This window comes from Podarcis melisellensis (assembly GCF_964234715.1).
Source record: "Podarcis melisellensis genome assembly, chromosome: 5".
In the NCBI taxonomy this organism is placed as follows: domain Eukaryota; kingdom Metazoa; phylum Chordata; class Lepidosauria; order Squamata; family Lacertidae; genus Podarcis; species Podarcis melisellensis.
Genome location: NC_138537.1, coordinates 40,358,256 through 40,376,641, shown reverse-complemented (window position 1 = coordinate 40,376,641; position 18,386 = coordinate 40,358,256). Strand labels below are relative to the sequence as shown.

General features: G+C 41.2%; 1 protein-coding gene and 1 long non-coding RNA gene across 3 annotated transcripts in view; both read left to right on the top strand.

Moving 5' to 3' along the window:
• HS6ST1 (heparan sulfate 6-O-sulfotransferase 1) overlaps positions 1–18,386 on the top strand; it is a 189,847-nt gene that overhangs the window by 47,384 nt on the left and 124,077 nt on the right. The window lies entirely within an intron of this gene.
• The window catches only part of LOC309370147, a 68,458-nt gene continuing 64,577 nt past the window's right edge, over positions 14,506–18,386 (top strand). For both annotated transcript variants that reach the window (XR_014168445.1, XR_014168446.1), the window contains exon 1: positions 14,506–14,661. This is a non-coding gene — a long non-coding RNA (uncharacterized lncRNA). The remainder of the gene's footprint in view (positions 14,662–18,386) is intronic.

Sequence of the window (18,386 nt, the reverse complement as noted above, 5' to 3'; positions counted from 1 at the left end):
AAGATTGTCCAGGGGAAAGGGCTGGTAGTGTTAATGGCTACCAGCCGTGATGGCTATGTCCTACCTCCACTGTCAGAAATAGTAACCAATAGTACTCAGTTCTGAGTACTAGTTGCTGAGAATCAAAAGTAAGGAGAGGCCTGTTGTGCTCAGCTCCTAGTTGCAGGTTTCCAATAGGCATAGGATGCTGGACTATATGGGCATTTGGCCTGATACTGAACTTATATCCTTATGTTCTCCATCCTCAGAGTCACAGGACTCCCTTGTGGTAGTTGGCTTTTGCCAGCCCTGGTAGAGCTTGAATGCAGGTGGTTCCTTCATGAATTGGCAAAGAGTAACTCCTTCACTTTCTCTTCTCATTTACCTTTTCTGATACAAGGCTGATCAGATTACTCAAGAGGTGTAACACTGAAGAACTATAAAGTTCTTCTGCCCGTTTTTGCAATAAAGACATGACATTAGTATTTTTGAGACACCAATCACTGTTTATAATCCCAACTGCCTGGACTGATGTACTGGGTGAGGATTACAAAATGATGAATGTCTCTTCAATGCCCAGAGCATCAAGACAACAGCAAATACGGCTGCTTGAGTGCCTTTCCATGTAATAAGTGGGCAATACCTGCAACACCTGCAATAGAGGACTTTTATTCCTTGGAAAATGTGAACCCCAAAACAGCAGCAGTACTTCAAGGGAATGCATGTAGAGTTTGTGCTAGACACTGAAAACTACCTGCATGGTCATAAAGGAGAAGATGCTTAAGTAAACCAGTTGTTTTCTGGATCACTGTGCACATAGGGAGCTCCGTGAGTGTGATCCTAGCCACCTAGAAATCTCTTTTCCATGACAGCTTCCTGAGCAGGTAGGATATTTCATGAGACCTTATGAGGAACACTTGGGAGAGTTAGGTATGTTTAGTCTGCAGAAGAGAAGACTGAGAGGTGATATGATAGCTGTCTTAAAACACCTGAAGGAAGTTGGAGCAAACTTGTTTTCTGCTGCTCCAGAGTACGGGACATAAAGCAATGGATTCAAATTGCAATGAAAGGAGATTCTGATTAAGCATTAGGAAGAACTTTCTGGTGGTAAGAGCTGTTTGACAGTGGAAATGACTACCCCAAAAAGGTGGTGGACTCTCCTTCACAAGAGGTTGGATTCCTGCATTGCAGGGAGTTAGACTAGATGATGCTTCCAACCCTACAATTGTCTGTTTCTGTGATGTTAGGATTAATTTATATAGCACCATCACATACATTGTGCTCTAGAAGACAACGACCAGGACCTGCACCCAGGAGCTTACAATCTAATGCTCAACATAGGGAGATCAGAAGAAGGGGGTGGGGGAAGAGGCTGGAGTAACTGGGGAAAGAATATGCCATTTTGGTTACATGTATTTGAGGCTAATTTCAGGCTTTGTTACAGTCAGGCAGCGTTCCCCAAGCTGGTGCCCTCCAGATGTTGTTGAAGTACAACTCCCATCAGCCCCAGCCATTGCAGTAGAACAGCCACTTGGAGGTCACCAACTCTGGGAGGCATATAGTAGGGCAAAGGTGATATTTAAATGGCCCACCCATGAAGATGGAGGCTGATTACATGGTGTGTGGGTCTGCTCATCTAATGTAATCAGCACCTCCTTCTTAGCAGGGTGTCCTCAACACTACTGACTTAATGGTTGTACCATTTAACTATTGCCCCAGCCACACAGGATCTGTCACAGAAAAATATCTCCCATATGGGTAAAGGTTAAAGGGTCCATAGAATTCTCATGTAACCAATTGTGCTTCTTCCTTCTTTTGTTTGGTAACAAAAACAGTTCCCAACTTGTTTTTTCTTATATAGCACTCTAGCAACCCTGTTCTGTGGTTTTGGCTGATGCTTTTGTTTCTAGTTCTGTAAACTCTCTCTAACCTTCTCTGGGGGCAGCCTGGAATTTCAGCCGCTAGAGAGGGTGAATTGTTTTGTTTCCAATTTTAATATTTAGCTCTTATCCACTCTGGCACCTTTCTGAAAGGAGTACCTTTTCATCTCCAGCATTCTGATCTGGCAGGAGTTCCTTCTGCCAAGTCCCCGGAGCTGGGAAGATCAATGGAGTTCCAAAAAGAATAATTAGTCATTTTTTCCCCCTTACCTTAAATTGAATTTCCATTCTGTGCAGTATTGACTTTTAACAGTTTATTGAGAGAGAGATTTGAGAAAGTCTGACTTGCATCCGACAGGCTAATCAGTCAATCGCTAATAGACCTGTGATGCTCCAGAACTACAAGCTAATGGATTTTCTATTGTTGCTTTGTCCCTCTTGATCAGATAGTCTTTCCTGGTGGCTGAGCTGAAGCACAGGGCAAAGATCCGTCTACCCCACACCAGGGCTCTGTCTTTATACAGAAGGAGAGAGGTTTCAGTTAATTTGCATTTTGTGATGTTTCTTCCACCACTTTTTAAACAACTGTGCAGTGACCATGACAGATGCTGAGTTGGCAACCCTGCAAATTAAAGTTCCCAAAAGAAAATGCCGCAGACGTAGAAAAGAATTATCTAATCTCAGAGCCAATGCATTGCAGTAGACACAAGTTTGGACATGGTGCTGGAACCAGGATTAATTCACTGGGCAGGTTTCTCATATCTGTGATCACATTGTATAATTCAGCTTTTTAAGAATCCCAGGCTCCTTTTTTTGTTTAATTTTAGAAAAGCAAATGTCTTTGACAGGTAAATCTTAGAAAGGTTCTCAGCATTATCTGGTGAAATATCAGAAGACTGATAGAGGCTAGGGCAGGATTTCCTTGTGGGATAAGGGGATGGGTCATAGTGCTTTGCATAATGCCTTGTCCCTTTCCGTGTCTGGCACAAGCAAAATAAATGATGCTTCATTAAAAAAAAAAAGTGCTCAATTTGCATGATTTATTCATTCTGCTTTTCTTTACAAAGAACTTGAGTTCTTTTAATGCAAAGACCATGTCAGCCTTTTCTTAGGACAAGTCTTCCAACCACCAATCCGCATCAGTAAAATGGAAATAATAACCACTTTTTTCTTTTCTTAAAAAAAGAAAAGTTGTCTCTTTTAAAGTGTCATGGACATTATTAGGAATAATAATCTTATTGCAGAATGAAGCCGCTGAGGGCTGATTTAGTCTTTAGGTGTCATGTGGCGACAAGGTTAGCTGAGTGCTGAAGACTGATCCAGCAAAGTCAAATGCCATTAATTGTCTTCAATAGAGCAAGACGTGTGTTTAACTTGTGCTTAAGTGCTTTATTGGATTGCAGGAGGAAAAGAGCTGCTATTTGTACAACCCAGGATTAATAGTATGACCAGGTTGTGGGGGGAAAAGGAGGGAATGACTAAGGGAGGCTGAAGAGACTTGACACAACTATTCTGATTCTGTGCAAAGGTTAGAGCCAGAATTGTGGTTCTTTCCTGATCCCTTTTCTGGCATTCTAGTGTCATAGGAAAGTATATAGAATAATTTTATTGCTTCTGAGATATTTCAAAAGAAAGCTGCTATCCTCTGTGTTCCAAGTTATATACAACCTTCTTTCAAGCCTCAGTTTTCTCTTTGATGAATGGAAGCTTTTAAAGGGAGTTATTGAGTGCAGCACTGCCTTTGATCTCTCACTGCTGTTTGCATGTGTCTGCGAATTCGGGTTTTGCATGATAATTAATGTGAGCCTGCATAGTTCTTGTAACATAATAGACTGTGGATTTCTATCTTTCACATATCCATGCCTATGATATTTTCACAGGAAATTATCACTTGTACAGATGCAACTTTTATTTCCTCACAGGAAGACCACAAACTTAGCACCGTTTCTCATGATTGGGGGATTTTAAGCCAAGCAAGTAAGCACAGGGCATCCTATGTTGAACAACCAGTGTGAAAAGGATGCGGCAGTGCTAGATCATCTGCCTTGCCTGCAGAAGGTCCCTGGTTCAATCCCCAACGTCTCCAGGTAGAGCTGTGAGAGACCTCTGTCTGCAACCCTGGAAGGTCATTGGCAGTCAGTGTAGACCGTATGGAGCTAGATGGACCAATGGTCTGATGTGGTATAAGGCAGCTTTCTACGTTAACCTGTCCAGTAGCTAAAGGAGTTGAAAATGACTGACCAGCTGTACCTGCTCTCTCTTATATTGACAACTGCTTGCTTCCATTTTAATGCACCAGTCACAGTTTTCTCCTAGTACCAAACTGCATCTGTGGTCCTGTTCAATTATTCACCTGCACTGTATTGCCTCTCTGCGACTTCATCAAATCTTTTTGCTCCTGTTTTCTCTCTCCTTCATGCCTTCCTCCTTTTTCCATGCAGACAGTCCAGCTCAAATACTTCCAGACCAATCCACAGCTCATGCAAATGCAGATCCTGTTGCTTTTGTTTGCAGGTGCAACCTACGCCACACCCCCAATAGGGAATCTGTATTGCATCCTAGAGCATCTATTCCCTGTCAGATAGGTAATTCAGAAATCATTCCTGCGGCTTGGAGCCGACATAGTTTTCTGATGACTCCTCTGGATGATTTAGGATCTCTTTCAGATCATTTCCAAGCCATCTGCTCGAACCAGCCTTGCAAACTCACAGGAGTGTAGCTGTATGAACTTGGAAGTCTGTACACGAGTACATGGTATGCATGGAAAAAAACCCCCCAACTGATCTGTGGTAGAGACTGTACTGTTGGAACAGCAAGGAATAAAAATTCCGCGCTTTCAGTGTTCATCTGGGTTTCCCTTGCATTTGGTGGTTTGCCAGGTATGAATTAGGGGTCCCTAGCGATCTGCTATGTCTGCCCTTGACATAAAAAAACATGAAAGTTTGGAGAAGGAAGCATTGGAGAGTCTCATATTGTCAGAGCAATCGTCTCTTTTTTAAAAAAGAAACACCACAGATTTCTTGAAACTGCCCCTTTGCTAGAGTCCATTATCCCAAAAGCAGCTGTTTAAGTGAGGAAGGGAAGTATTTCAAATTCTGTCCTGCTTTTAAAAGAGAGACGCCTGCACTTTTGTGAGACAAGGAAAGCAAGGCACAGTGCACCACAGGAGAGATTTTTTTCAAGCTGAAGCTACCCTACAATCTTACGCTAAGAAGCTCTGATGTAACAAATTGTTGAACCTCACCAAATGTGGCATTGCATTGGGACTTCTCTCTCTCTCCCACCTCCCTTTGCATGGTTCATAAACACCAACCACTGACAGATACATTTGGGAGTTGAGTCATCCTTTTGCCTTGAGATGTATACACTTTGAAAAGCACTAAATGTTTCCTACGTGTCCTATATCTTTGCTCTCTCCTTTCCTCTTGCATAGCTAAGTAATGTACAGCACTGTAGCAGTCAGGGATCATTTTAGTTGTATCTCATAACATCTTGGGAGCCACAGCTTCACCATCCCTCGTAAATGCTTATTTCACTACATTCGTACCTCCGCTTATGTATCCCTCTGGATATGTAAACTTCGAGATGTGAACGCGGCAAACCTGGAAGTGTTTTTCCAGGTTTTGCTGTGCATGCCTGTGCAGAAGCGGTCCTCCGGTTGCGAATTCCTCGGGATGCAACCAGATCTCCGGAACAGATCCCATTCGCAACCAGAGGTACCACTGTATTTGAGATCTTCTCCTAGAACCTCAATCTGGTTCTATCTGCTCTGCAAAGTACTGTATTTTTTGCTTTATAAGACGCACCAGACCACAAGATGGACCTAGTTTTTGGAGGAGGAAAACAAGGGGGGAAAAATATGAATCTCAGAAGCCAGAACAGCAAGAGGGATGCTGTGCAGAGAAAGCAGCAATCCCTCTTCCTGTTCTGGCTTCTGGGATAGCTGCACAGCCTGCATTCGCTCCATAAGACGCACACACATTTCCCCTTACTTTTTAGGAGGGAAAAAGTGAGTCTTATAGAGCAAAAAAATATGGTATATCCTTTTTGAATATTAAAGTCCAGTTTTTCAAAGGATAACCAATCACTTGTAATTACCCAGTTCTAGAGGCACGCCACACACATATACAGTACATTGTAAACTCCATGGTCTGATACATGATTTTTGTGCCCCTCACCAGCCTGTGCCCCCAAGCAGGGGCTGGTTTCGCCAACCCCTAGGTATGTCTCTGCTCAGTTCTAATTGTAAGTTGGGTTGTTTTTGTAGTCTTTCGTAGGTATTGTGTCACATATAAAGAGAACACTTCAGAAGCCACTGATGTCATAGAAGCCAGTGATATATTAGCTTCAGCCACATAATGTTGACATAAGGGGAGACAACAGCCACTTCATGGGCCGTGACTAGAGTCAAAAGGGAGTGAAGATAAACTGTTCTCAATAGGCCTGCAGAAAGCGAGACAGGGAGAAAATAAACAAAAGCTCTGGGATTCCCAGAAATAAACAGTTTTGATAGGCAATAATTTGGAAGTGCTTCCAGAGTTGACAGAAAAGAAAAAATATCAGTGGTCTCAGGACAATATTTTGCAATCATGTGCTCAAATAGCAAAGTTATTTGGATGGAATAGCCTTTTAGAAGAGCAACTAATGGCTTAGCTAATTGAAAAAATGTTAGTTGTGATCCCTCAAAATTAATACCAGTGAAAGTGGCAGCCAAAATGTTCAAAGCTGAAGCAACTTCCCTTGAAGGAGATGTCACAATGTTGGGGGGTTTTGTTCAGAAGAAAAGTGAGTAAGAGGATCATGATGAAGGTGTATAAAATCATGCATGGTATAGAGAACGTGGAGATACGTTTTTCTCCCTTCTTACAGTGCTAAAACTAGGAGACCTCCAATGAAGTTGAATGTTGAGAACTTCAGGACAGGCAAAAGGATTTATTTAAATCATGGAATTTGCTGCTAAAAGATGTGGTGGTAGCCACCAAATTGCACAGCTTTAAAAGCAAGTTAGACAAATTCATGGAGGACAAAGCTATCAATCACTATCAGTCATGATGGTAGAATATACCCTCAAATATCAGAGGCACTAGACCTCTGAATAACCAGTTGTTGGAGAGGACATTAGTGTCACTGAACTCGCATCCTCCTTATGCACTTTCAGCTGGCATCTGGTTGTCCACTCTGATAACAAATTGCTGGACTAGATAAGCCTTTATTCTGATCCAGCAGGGATCTTTCAACGTTGTTACCTGTAGGAATCAGATTTCTAAGTGATCTCAAAATCTAGTATATTTGTATATGTGTTTGTGAAGATAGGTAATATGCCCATTTTGAGCATGGAATTATCTTCACAGTCCACCTGTGTAATGTTGCTGGATACATTATACAATTGTTCTACATGGCAGCAGTAAGGAATGGTTTTTCTATGAAAGGCCACTGACGTATGGAGAAAATCAGTCAAGGCTTCAGGCCAAGGGTGGATAGAGCTGGAATCAAAAGTGGGTGGAGCTCATAGTAGGAAGAAAGAATAGAAAACAAAACATTAAAATCTCTGTCCATTTTGTACATACCGTGCACAGTTGCATAAAGCTCTTCCCTCCTAAATAAAAAAACCCCAAACATTATAGCCTATAAGTTTCTGTACCTTTCCTTGAATGGGGACAGACCAGTGTCTATCACAGTAATAGGGCAACACATCTCTTTTAAATCAGGGCATTTGTGCAAGTATGTGCACATGAGAGAGGAGTACTCTGCAAAGATTGCACAGTGACTCCTGCTTATCTGTTGCATTTATATTCTACCTTTTGTCTGAGGAGTTCAGAATAGCGTACATGGATATGCTATCCAGGTCAGGCCCCAGAAGAGCTAAAATAGTTCAGCTGGTTCTGTACCACACACTAGAGCCACGAGAAAGGATTTCACAATATATTTGGGAAATTGCTCATTCATGTCTTACGAAGTACTGGTACTGTTCCCTCCACCCTTTAATTTTTTTAAGGTGTTTGAAACAGTGAATGGACTCTTGGAGGCTGATGATGTAACCATTTTATACAAATGTAAGGCTTGATTTGTTTGTGGGTTTTTTTTTCTAATGATCCACAGCAAAATGTAAACCTGTGCAGAAAAACTGAGAAGATGCATGAGACGTCTTATTCTGTATGTTTGTCCTCACCCTCTTGTCTCTAATCTCTATAAATAAATAAGAATCTGTAGGAAATCCTTAAGACAACATCCCACTTGCTCCTGCCCTTTAGTAAAAAAAACCCTTTTCTACAATACCTGGAAATAGCTATTGTTCTTACAGACATCTAGTTTGGGAACCTTGACCCTGTTTGGAGATAACTGGATTTATTTCCTAGATGGCATGGCTTGCCTTTGGCCAGTAAGAGTTCCGGTGCCTTCTATCTAAAACTTGGCCTAAATGAAAGGAACAGGCTTGTCAGCAAGCAAAATACAACACAGGTGCATTTAGAATAAGAAAAATCCACAGTGGTTGCAGTTTTCATGTTGAACAGCACTTCCCCATTAAATAATTAAGCAGCTTCAGCCTCAAAACCAATGACCTGAAACTTGACATGCCACCAGGGTATGACTGTCTGTCAGGTTTTGGGCAAATCTGAGAAGCTCTTTAAGGAGACGTAGCTTTTGTCTCTGAATTGTTTTCCTAACACATTTTAGCCCTCCATAGAACTTGATGCATGGAGGATTTGCCTTGAAACTGTTCCAAATATTCTTTTCTTTAAGTCAAAACCTTGGGAGACAACATTTGGGGGAAGACGTGGGAGGAGAAAATTAAAGCAATTGACTGTTTTATCTAAATGTTCTCTATACCCGCCCACCCTCCATTAGTTCCAAATGAAGCCTTTGTTTTCTGGGTCAAAGTATCCAAAACTTCTGCACCTATATTTTCTAAGCTATCTATGAACCAGTGCTTTGGTGTAGGGATGTAAAGCTGTGCCCCTCCAGATGTTGTTGGACTACAGTTCCAGTCATCTTTGACCATTTATCTGTCTTTCTGAGGTTGATGTGAATTGGAGTTTAAATTTTTTTAGAAGGATCCCCATCCCTGCTGCATGCAGTCCCCCCTCATCCATACCCCCATTCCAGGTGATGAAAGGAGAGAAAACTCTGTTGAATTTTGGAGGGTATGTGGTGACATACCAGATGGATAGGAATAGCCTGACCACTGTGAGAGGTGTGGGGGCAGAGGGAGTAAGAGCTCTCAAAGCAGTTCTCTGAATTTGCACATACACCCATTTTTTGAACCTGCTGCGAGCCTTTGTCAAGTGTTGCAGGATCCTTCTGTTAAAAGTATCTTAACTCTTCATTAGCTTATAATAGCTGAGCAAGAGGATCAAATAAAACTTCTGCCAGCTGCATGTGAATGTTGTGTCTTATTTATAGTTCCCTTGGTCCTGGGAAGGGTGATACCTTAGTGGTAGCACACATGGTTTGCATAACAATGGCCCCATGTTCAACCCTTCAACTCAGGTATCAGGCCTTGAAGAGTTGTTGCCTGTCATGAGTGGCCAATAACTTACGGGTGACAAGTTTGCGTATTATTCCCATCCCCCAATTTTCATTGAAGGGGTCTATGTCTATGATCGGAAAGGGTCATAGCTCAGTGGCAGAGCATATGCTTTGGATTCACAATGACCCAGGTTCAATCCCTGACACCTCTAGATTGTACTGGAGTGGGAAGACCCTGTTTAAGAGCCTAAATGGGTGCTGCCAGTCTCTGTAGACAATATTGGAGAGGATGGACTGGTGGTTTGACTCTATAAGATAGCTTCCTACATTCTTTGTACTATTTTAGGAATTGGAAGCTGGAGTTAAAGTGAGGTTTGACTTTCATCCTCATAGTACATGTATAGTGAAATGCTTATTTTGTTTCTAAAAGGCTGTCATTCATTCTGGAAAGGTTGTCTTCTCTTAAACTGAAATTTACAGAAGCCCACTAAGAGCCCATTCAAACATTCAAGTGCCATAGTCTTATTGCACAATTAATCCACCTCAAAACTTCTGTAGAATACTATTTGTTTGGAAGCATTCCTATATCAGAATCTTGCTCCATACAGAAAACCTACACACCAAGGACAAGCTTTCAAACAAATGTTTTTTCCATGTGCATTCTGAGGTGCATTATATCTCAGTGGCTGGACATTTGAATATGCTTTGTTCGCAAGGCCTCCAGAGACAAAGACACCTGTGGTTTGTACCTTCTGCACATTCACCTGTGTGTAATTAGGTCAGACATTGCTAGGGGGGATTATTTTTGCTGCAGAAATGATGAAATGCAACCTGCTGGGAGAATGCTCTTTTTATGTTACAGAACTTTAAACACTTGATGGCTCAGCCAGGACCACAGGTGTACGACTTCAGAACTTCTGGATTATTGCTGGAAAATACTTTCAAGTGCTTTATCTGATTATCTTTCTTATCTCTGTGTGGAACAAATTCCACTAGGATTCACCACGCATCCTTTATCCTCCAAGACTGCTTTATCAGCTCATTTTAATTACAGGTATAAGCTCTGTTTATAACTAAAAGATTTATCAACAACTCTGTCTTCAAAGCACAGTGATGTTGGTGAAGAAGATTGGGTATGAGTCCTAAAATATAAAACTAACTCAGTTCCTCCATATGAACCAGTAACAAGTAGTAGTAGTAGTAGTAGTAGTAATGTGGGACAGATGCCTGAGAGGAGGAACATATCTGTGTTTACATTCCTTTACTTCTAATTCAGTGCATGCTGCCATCTTTCTAGCTTTGTGTGTTGAAGTAGCTTATAGCAGTTTGGCTTCCCACTGTAATAGGCAGGGAATAGGCAACAGCTTTCCAAACACTTTTATGACTATTTCATGTTTACTACTGTAGAATCATCTTGCTAGGGGGTTATTCTATTATAATTATCATTCATCCTTAATATGCAACTTTTTTGGTATAAGTTCATATATTTCTTACAAAGTTCTAGGTAGAGACTTATTTAAAACAATGACTATATAATGGAACAATTCTTTTACAGCTCAATTCTATGGTAGTTCACTAGGAAGTAAATTCAATTGTATTCAGTGAAGCTTACTTCCAGATATCAGCTAGAAGTGTTGCTATCTTAATTAACGATATAATTTTTAACTTCTATATTTACTTTTACATTTCTGTTCCTTTAGAAAGAAATGATCCTGAAGGGCATAGCTTTTCTTACAAGAAATCATACAATATTGGCAAACAAGATCAGCTATCTATTTTAGGAAAGCAAGGGCACCTTTAATATTTGCTTTTTTGTTGAATATGGGAATAATTGAAGACAGCATCAGGTAAAAATGGCTTTAAAATAAGCAAGTTCAATACTCACTGGTATTGTGAAACACTCAGATTAAAAGCTGTGTTGTCAACAGTTTTAACTCTAGATGCATCTGGATTTTTATATTTTTACAAAACTGGTAATTGTAGTATTCTGACAAGCTGGAAGTACCATTTTAAGTTTTGACTGTCTCCTGCCATAAAACTTGTTGCAGGGAGGAAATGAGGAGGGGTTGTCTGTGGAGCCTTCATTGCAGCAGGATCTTCAGTAGTTGCCCCACAGCTAATTGTTTGGGCCTATTGACAGTTAACTGAAAGGAAAATTTGTACCTGCAGCAAAAAACCTTTGGCTTATCACAGGTATACCGGTAAGTTAGGCTGCAATCCTTTACACTTTTGTTGTTTAGTTGTTTAGTCGTGTCCGACTCTTCACGTCCCCATGGACCAGAGCACGCCAGGCACTTCTGTCCTCCACTGCCTCCCGCAGTTTGTCAAACTCATGCTCGTAGCTTCGAGACAACCATCCAACCATCTCGTCCTCTGTCATCCCCTTCTCCTTGTGCCCTCCATCTTTCCCAGCATCAGGGTCTTTTCCAGGGAGTCTTCTCTTCTCATGAGGTGGCCAAAGTATTAAAGCCTCAGCTTCAGGATCTGTCCTTCCAGTGAGCACTCAGGGCTGATTTCCTTCAGAATGGATAGGTTGGATCTTCTTGCAGTCCATGGGACTCTCAAGAGTCTCCTCCAGCACCATAATTCAAAAGCATCAATTCTTCGGCGATCAGACTTCTTTATGGTCCAGCTCTCACTTCCATACATCACTACTGGGAAAACCATAGCTTTTAATATACGGACCTTTGTTGGCAAGGTGATGTCTCTACTTTTTAAGATGCTGTCTAGGTTTGTCATTGCTTTTCTCCCTAGAAGCAGGCGTCTTTTAATTTCATGGCTGCACTTTTACCTAGCAGTAATTCTCATGGGATTTGTTCTGAATGGACACCTATAAAATTGCACTATGTAGTTTGTATACCTTCATTACCAAGAAACTTCTCATGAAATACTGGATCCTGGTCCCAGAAGCCTCTTGTTTCCCTCTACTGTGTTGTAATATTTGAATTTAGGGGCCTAAGAACATTTTAATCCACTTTTCTACCATCAGGCAGCCTGTACAATCCTAGGCACCATCTACCACAAATAAAAAGCAAGGTCTCGGCAGAAATTTGCAGATGGTAACATTTGGCTATTGGCCACAACTAAATGGAACCTCCATGTTTAGAGGCAATATAGCTCTGAATACTAGCTGCCAGAGGACAAATAGAAGGATGTTGCCTTCATGCTGTGGTTGTAAATATACCTGGAAGCAGTTGACTAGCCACTGTTGGAAACAGAATGGTGGCCCAGATGGATCTTAGCCTGATCCAACCAGGCAGTTCTTAAACCACAGAGAAGTATTTTAGAATGGTGGGAGACTTGTTGCCATCCAGTTGTAATTGGTCTGCAACTCACATCACCCCTAACCAGTATGCCCAGTAGTCAGGGATAAAGAGAATTGGAAGACCAGAAGTTCCCCACCTTAAGGTGAGACAAATCAATGTACACACAGTTCCCTTTCTTGTATATTAGACAGGATTGTTGTATAAATATTCTGTTGTATAAATATTTTCAGACATGCATGTGAGTGAGTTTAAATGTATTTTCAGTTGCCACATGGTTTTCGCCATCACTATAAGCCAAGAATAGCCAACATGGATCACAACTCCAATCAGCCGCAGACAATATGTCCAACGGTCAGGAATGATGGGCGTTGTATCCCACTAATATATTAAGGGTGCCATGTGAACAATGCTATTGAATTTAAAATGGGTCTGATTCGTGTTAGAATTCTCAGAGTCCTTGTTGTAGTTATACTACGATCAGAGCTTTCCATAAAGAACATAGAATATTTGTATTTCTTAAAGCCATATAAACCAGAATGAGATAAGCTGCTCCTGAAATTACTGTCTGAGCGGAAAACATGTCAAATATGCATGAGCCTCCCAGCCCAGAGGGTGTTGGAGGCTGGGGAGGGATATTGAAAATGGAATGCATTTGTTCCCCTCAGCTAGGAGACCATTTGCTCTCTGCCTCACCTCTAATCCTCATTAAAAGAGTTCACTGAACTCAGCTGCTTTTGAAAGAAAATTGAAGAGCATCATCTCATCTTATTTCTCAGAGCAAGCTGAAAGGATGGCAGTGGTGTCTTCACATTCTCCATTTCCTCTTTGGAGTTTTGAAAATAAAAAATATATATACCCATAGTGACAGGCTCTTTCATTAGCTTTTTGTACTTCCCTGCCCCTCAGGATAGTGACAAGGAATTCAACACAAGTCTGTTACATGTCTGCAGTTGTTCAAAAGCATGAGGGATGGGCATATTATTCTCACAATACAGAAATCTGAGCTGAGGGGCTGGCATACAGGAGTGAGTCGATCAGAATACGCTTGCTCAGACTGTGTATTCCTTGGGTTATGCATTCTACATAGTTTGTTTATTTAGTTTTTATTGAGATATCTTGCCTTCTGGTTGTCTTTTTCTATTTTATACATTTCCAAGTTCTGAGGGAGAAAGCATTGCTTCTTATGGGACATTTACTTTTTGTTACTGGCATGTTTCGTTACATGCCTTGGAGGTATCTCTAGGCCAAAAGGTGCTCCTGGATTCTCATATATAGTTGTAGCTGCTGACTTCTTTTCTCATTGGTGAGTAATATGGAAACCTCAACCAGAAGTAGTTGTCATGGCGCATGTGAGGCTGCTGTCAAAAGCAAACAAAACACTCTTGCATCTTCTCTTCTCCGCCACCCTGGAAATGTCTAGCAATTGCTGTTGACTTTAAAAAAAAAGCAATTTGGTTTGATCGCAAATGAGGATCACCCTTAATACCTCGCTTTGTCACTGAGTTAAACCAGCTGCAGTTAAACAGACCCATTTCCTCTGTTTCCTCTCTTTATCTGCTGTCTGTCATTTCTGAGGGAAATTTATGCTGACTTGGTTCACTCACCATCTCTCATGCTCTGGTACCCATAGACAAGACAAGAACAGGGGTGGGTGGGAATCTACATTAACTTGAGGCCATGGTGATAATGATTCACCCCATTGTTCTGTTGGCTAACTCAGCTAGTCCTCCTGTTCAGGAATTTATTTAGCCATTACTTTGGAGTGGTGGATGTCTTAAATGACTGAAGCCTTGTCAGAATGTATGGATTAAATCTGAATTTAATCTAGTAGTCAGTGACTGAAGCCACCAGAAAAATCAAAGTAATTATGCAACAAAAACTGTCCTGAGTAATTTTTAGTTGGAAGAATGTCCCAGGTTTTGATAAGGATGTGTTACTCCATTGGGATCGGCTCCTTGCTTTTACCAATCTAGTCTCCCCGTACCAAACTAACTACTGGTACCTGTCAATAGTTACTGTGCTGCAGCAGTTGGGAGACATTAACTGTTCCTCCCTAGCAGAAAATTAAGGTAACGTGCTTGATCATGTATCAGATGGCTTGGGTAATAGAAAACTGTCAGTGGCTCAGTGTTTATGTATCCCATTTATTTATTTAGTCATTCATTTTATATCCTGCCCTCCCTCATGAAGGAGCCCAGAATGGCAAACACACCAATATAAAAACATTGTAGAAAGATTCTAAAAACAGTTAAAAACATTCTCTCAGCTAGTGATTTCAGGGTTACCAGGAACAGTATCTTTCAGTCATCAACTGCCTAGGTGAAAACAGAAATGCTTTTAAGTTCCTCCTTAAACTGAGTAATGAGGGAGACAGATGCAGGAACACAGAAGCTGAGAAGGCCTTGTCACAGGTTAACACCCAGCAGCCAGTCCCCAGGGGCAGCACCACCAACAAAGCCTCACTTGCAATAGGCCCTGCCCTGCGTTTTCCATAAGGGACTGGGAAAATTTGTTATTACCTAATTGGGAGGAATATTCATGCCCCCCACCCAAAAAACAACAACCCTCACACACCAGATTCAAGTGGGCTACCTAGCCTCACCCATCATGTTAGTATGTTACTTGTGCTTGAATTTCCTTGTTTTTGCTGTGTGCCCTTTTTCTGAATTGATGCATTCTCTCTTTTATTATTTTCAAGGTCTTGGGGCTTTTCCATCTCTCTCAATATACCAAGAGTATAAAGGCCTTGCTACTGTTCCTCTTCATGCTAACAAAAAGTGTTTGCTGTGCCAAGCAATAGGCAAATGAGCGCTGAAATGGAGGCCAGGGATGGGGGGAAGCCTTCGTGACTTGCCATGTTTTAGTTGGGTTTTGTATTGAGCGGCTATTATAACAGTTCCAAGTAGTTGAAGGGAACAGGCTAGAACGTGCGTGGATGTGTGTAGAACGTGTGACCTTGTGATTCCCTTTGACAGCTGGACCATTGAGCTAGTTGGGGAGGAATTCCAAGGCATTGGCTGCGGGTTTCATTTGGCCCTTGTATTGCCTGGACATGTTATTTTCCTATTTTTATTATTTTTAAGCAGCTCAGTTGTTTCTTTATAGCCTTTGCTGCTCTCTGGTCTCTTCCTATTGCCAGAGCAACACCTGCTGGCTAAAGGGAATACAGTTGCTTTCTGTGGCTGCTTGCTGACTTTTTGCAGCCACTTCTTATTCTCTCCTTAACTTGCTTGCCTTCCCTGTGCTCTTTTGTTTTCCCTGTTTGTTTGCTGAATTGGTTGCAAGTCAGATACTCCTAAGTTCCCACTTTCTTTGTGCTACCCGAATGGAAACAAGCCAGACTCCCGTTATCACTTTCCCCTTCATCACTATCTCCTAAATGCACAACTTCGCATCCTAGTGTCAATTAATAGTGACTTCTCTGTGGTTCCAGGCTTTCCAGGGATGAAGAATCTGTGGCCCTCCTTAGGCTTTTGGACTCCAACTCCCATCACCCTAAGCCAGCATGACCAGTGGTCAAGGATAATGGGAATTGTACTCCAACGACATCTGGAGGGTCACAGCTTCCCTATCCCTGCTTTAGACTGTGACCATTACTGTTGTTTTCTTTCTTTCTTTTAAAAAAGGAATAGCAGACAGACAGAATGAAGGAAACAGAGCAGTGTGCACTTGAGGCACCCAGACACCAAGATTTCAATGTTGCATTTTAACATTATAATTGGTTTTTCTGTTAGGTTTTTGCCTGAATCTTCTTTATTTTTTTGCTGCATATTTTCTCACAGCATTCTGCATTGCAAAGGCATTTTTACGACTCCCAGTTACAAACTGTCCTTGGCATGCATGTTTTGGGGGTCTACTTTGTTTTGGGTTTTTTGTTTTAAAAAAATTAAGCTTTATTGATTTAACAGTAAAATACAATCAAATATCAATAATAAACCCAAAAAGAAGAGAAAAAAGAAAAGAAAAAGATTACAAAAAAAAAGAAAAAAAGGAAGGAAAGAGGAAAAAGAAAAAAACAACAACAACAAATTCATAATACATAATTTCATTTCAGGAACACAAACCACTATTTAAGTAATCTATACATGTAATGTCTAGAAAGAATTTACTTTCATATTTATACTTTTCTACTTTTCGCGTTCTTTCCATTCCTTTACACCGGTTTGGGTCCCTTCTTTATATTCTTTGACTTCTGTCTAACTTATTTTGGGGGTCTACTTTGAACCAGGACTTACTCTTAGAGCTGGTTTTCATTGCATCGTGAAGTCTGAAGGAAACATTCAGGCCTATGCAAGATGTTTTCCTCTCACCTCAGGATAACAACAATCAGGCCTCATACCTATTGGATTTGTGGGAAGGGCTTCCTGGCCAAAAAATGCAAGATCCAGGCAGATTTAAATTCCTGTACCTGCCTCATAAGAAGTTAAACAGTAGATGATTTCATAGTAGTCAGAGACGAAGCAGTTAATTGAAGATGCAGAAATAAGCCTAAGTTGGGTAGCTAGCACAACTTGAACAAGAGATCCAGTGTGTTCCCTTGAGACTCCATCCAGTGTTTCTGTGTCTGCCTTGTTTCATTCATCTGTCGCTTTTGACCTTTTACCCAACTAATTTTTGCAACTAGCTCAAATGTGTGCCTTGGTATTTGTAGACATGTTGGTTCTGTCAGTAAGTATTAATAATCATCCAGACAGAACAAATAATTCAAATTCCTAGGCACCAGCATCAAATATTTTTTGTGTCTAAGTAGCAGGTACATGTATTTATCTCACCTTCCATAAGGCAATGTTGAACAACAAACAACTTCCCAAAAAATCTAGAACTAAATCAGAAACGGGATGGGAGGGATGAGAGATGGGGCTTGGGGGAAGTGTGGGGTTTGGCTAACCCAAGAGTGGCCAGTCCAAGACTACACAGCAAGTCCCAGTCTTGAGCATTGTACACTGAATGTTCTACCTTTTAGAAGGATGTGTAGTGGATATGTTTAGCTGTTTTGTAAGGTTTTTAAACTTGGCCTTCACATTTCCTTCAGAAAGAGCATGTATTATTATTTCAACCCAGTGGAGTAATCACAGTGTATATTTCCTATCATTCATAGAAGCAGGATAAGATCAAGGCTGGATTATCCATTAAGCAAATTACTCTGTAGAACTGGGCCTCAGCCAGATATGGTTTTGCTATCTGGAGCTTCCCAGTGTGAAAAGTGTGTCCAGCCTGCTGGTTGGATTTTTATCTCCATCCTCCTCCACTTTCACACACAACGCAGAAGATGGCGCCTGTTTCCATGTCACAAAAGACGAGTTGTGCACAACTCTCCGCCTGGAAAAAAAATAGACGTTATTGTTTGCCTGACTGATACAAAAAACTAAATATTCCCATATTACAGGAAATCTAATTGGTGGGGCCATGATTGGATAAACTGAAAACTGGCATCTGTGTCCACAGAGATGCATTTGTCTTTGTGTATGAATTGTAGCAGATGAAGAAGCCTGGCGCTTAGAGCTAGGAGAGAATATGGCTCAGTACAAAATCCCCTGTCTGGGAGAGACTGCCCTAGCTGTGGGCTGCCGCCTCCCTGCTTCTAAAGTGAGAACAAATATTGGGGGCAGGGGGTAGGAATTAGTCAGGAAATTGAGCATCTGAAAACGGAGACGCAGAGATGAAAATACTTGCTCTTGCAGCATTGCCTCTAGTGGGCCCATATGGCGGGCGATGCAGAGAAGAAGGAGTGTGGGTGTGGAGGAATCTTGGCAATGAAGTAACTTCAAACAATGTTTTTTTTAAAAAAAAAATC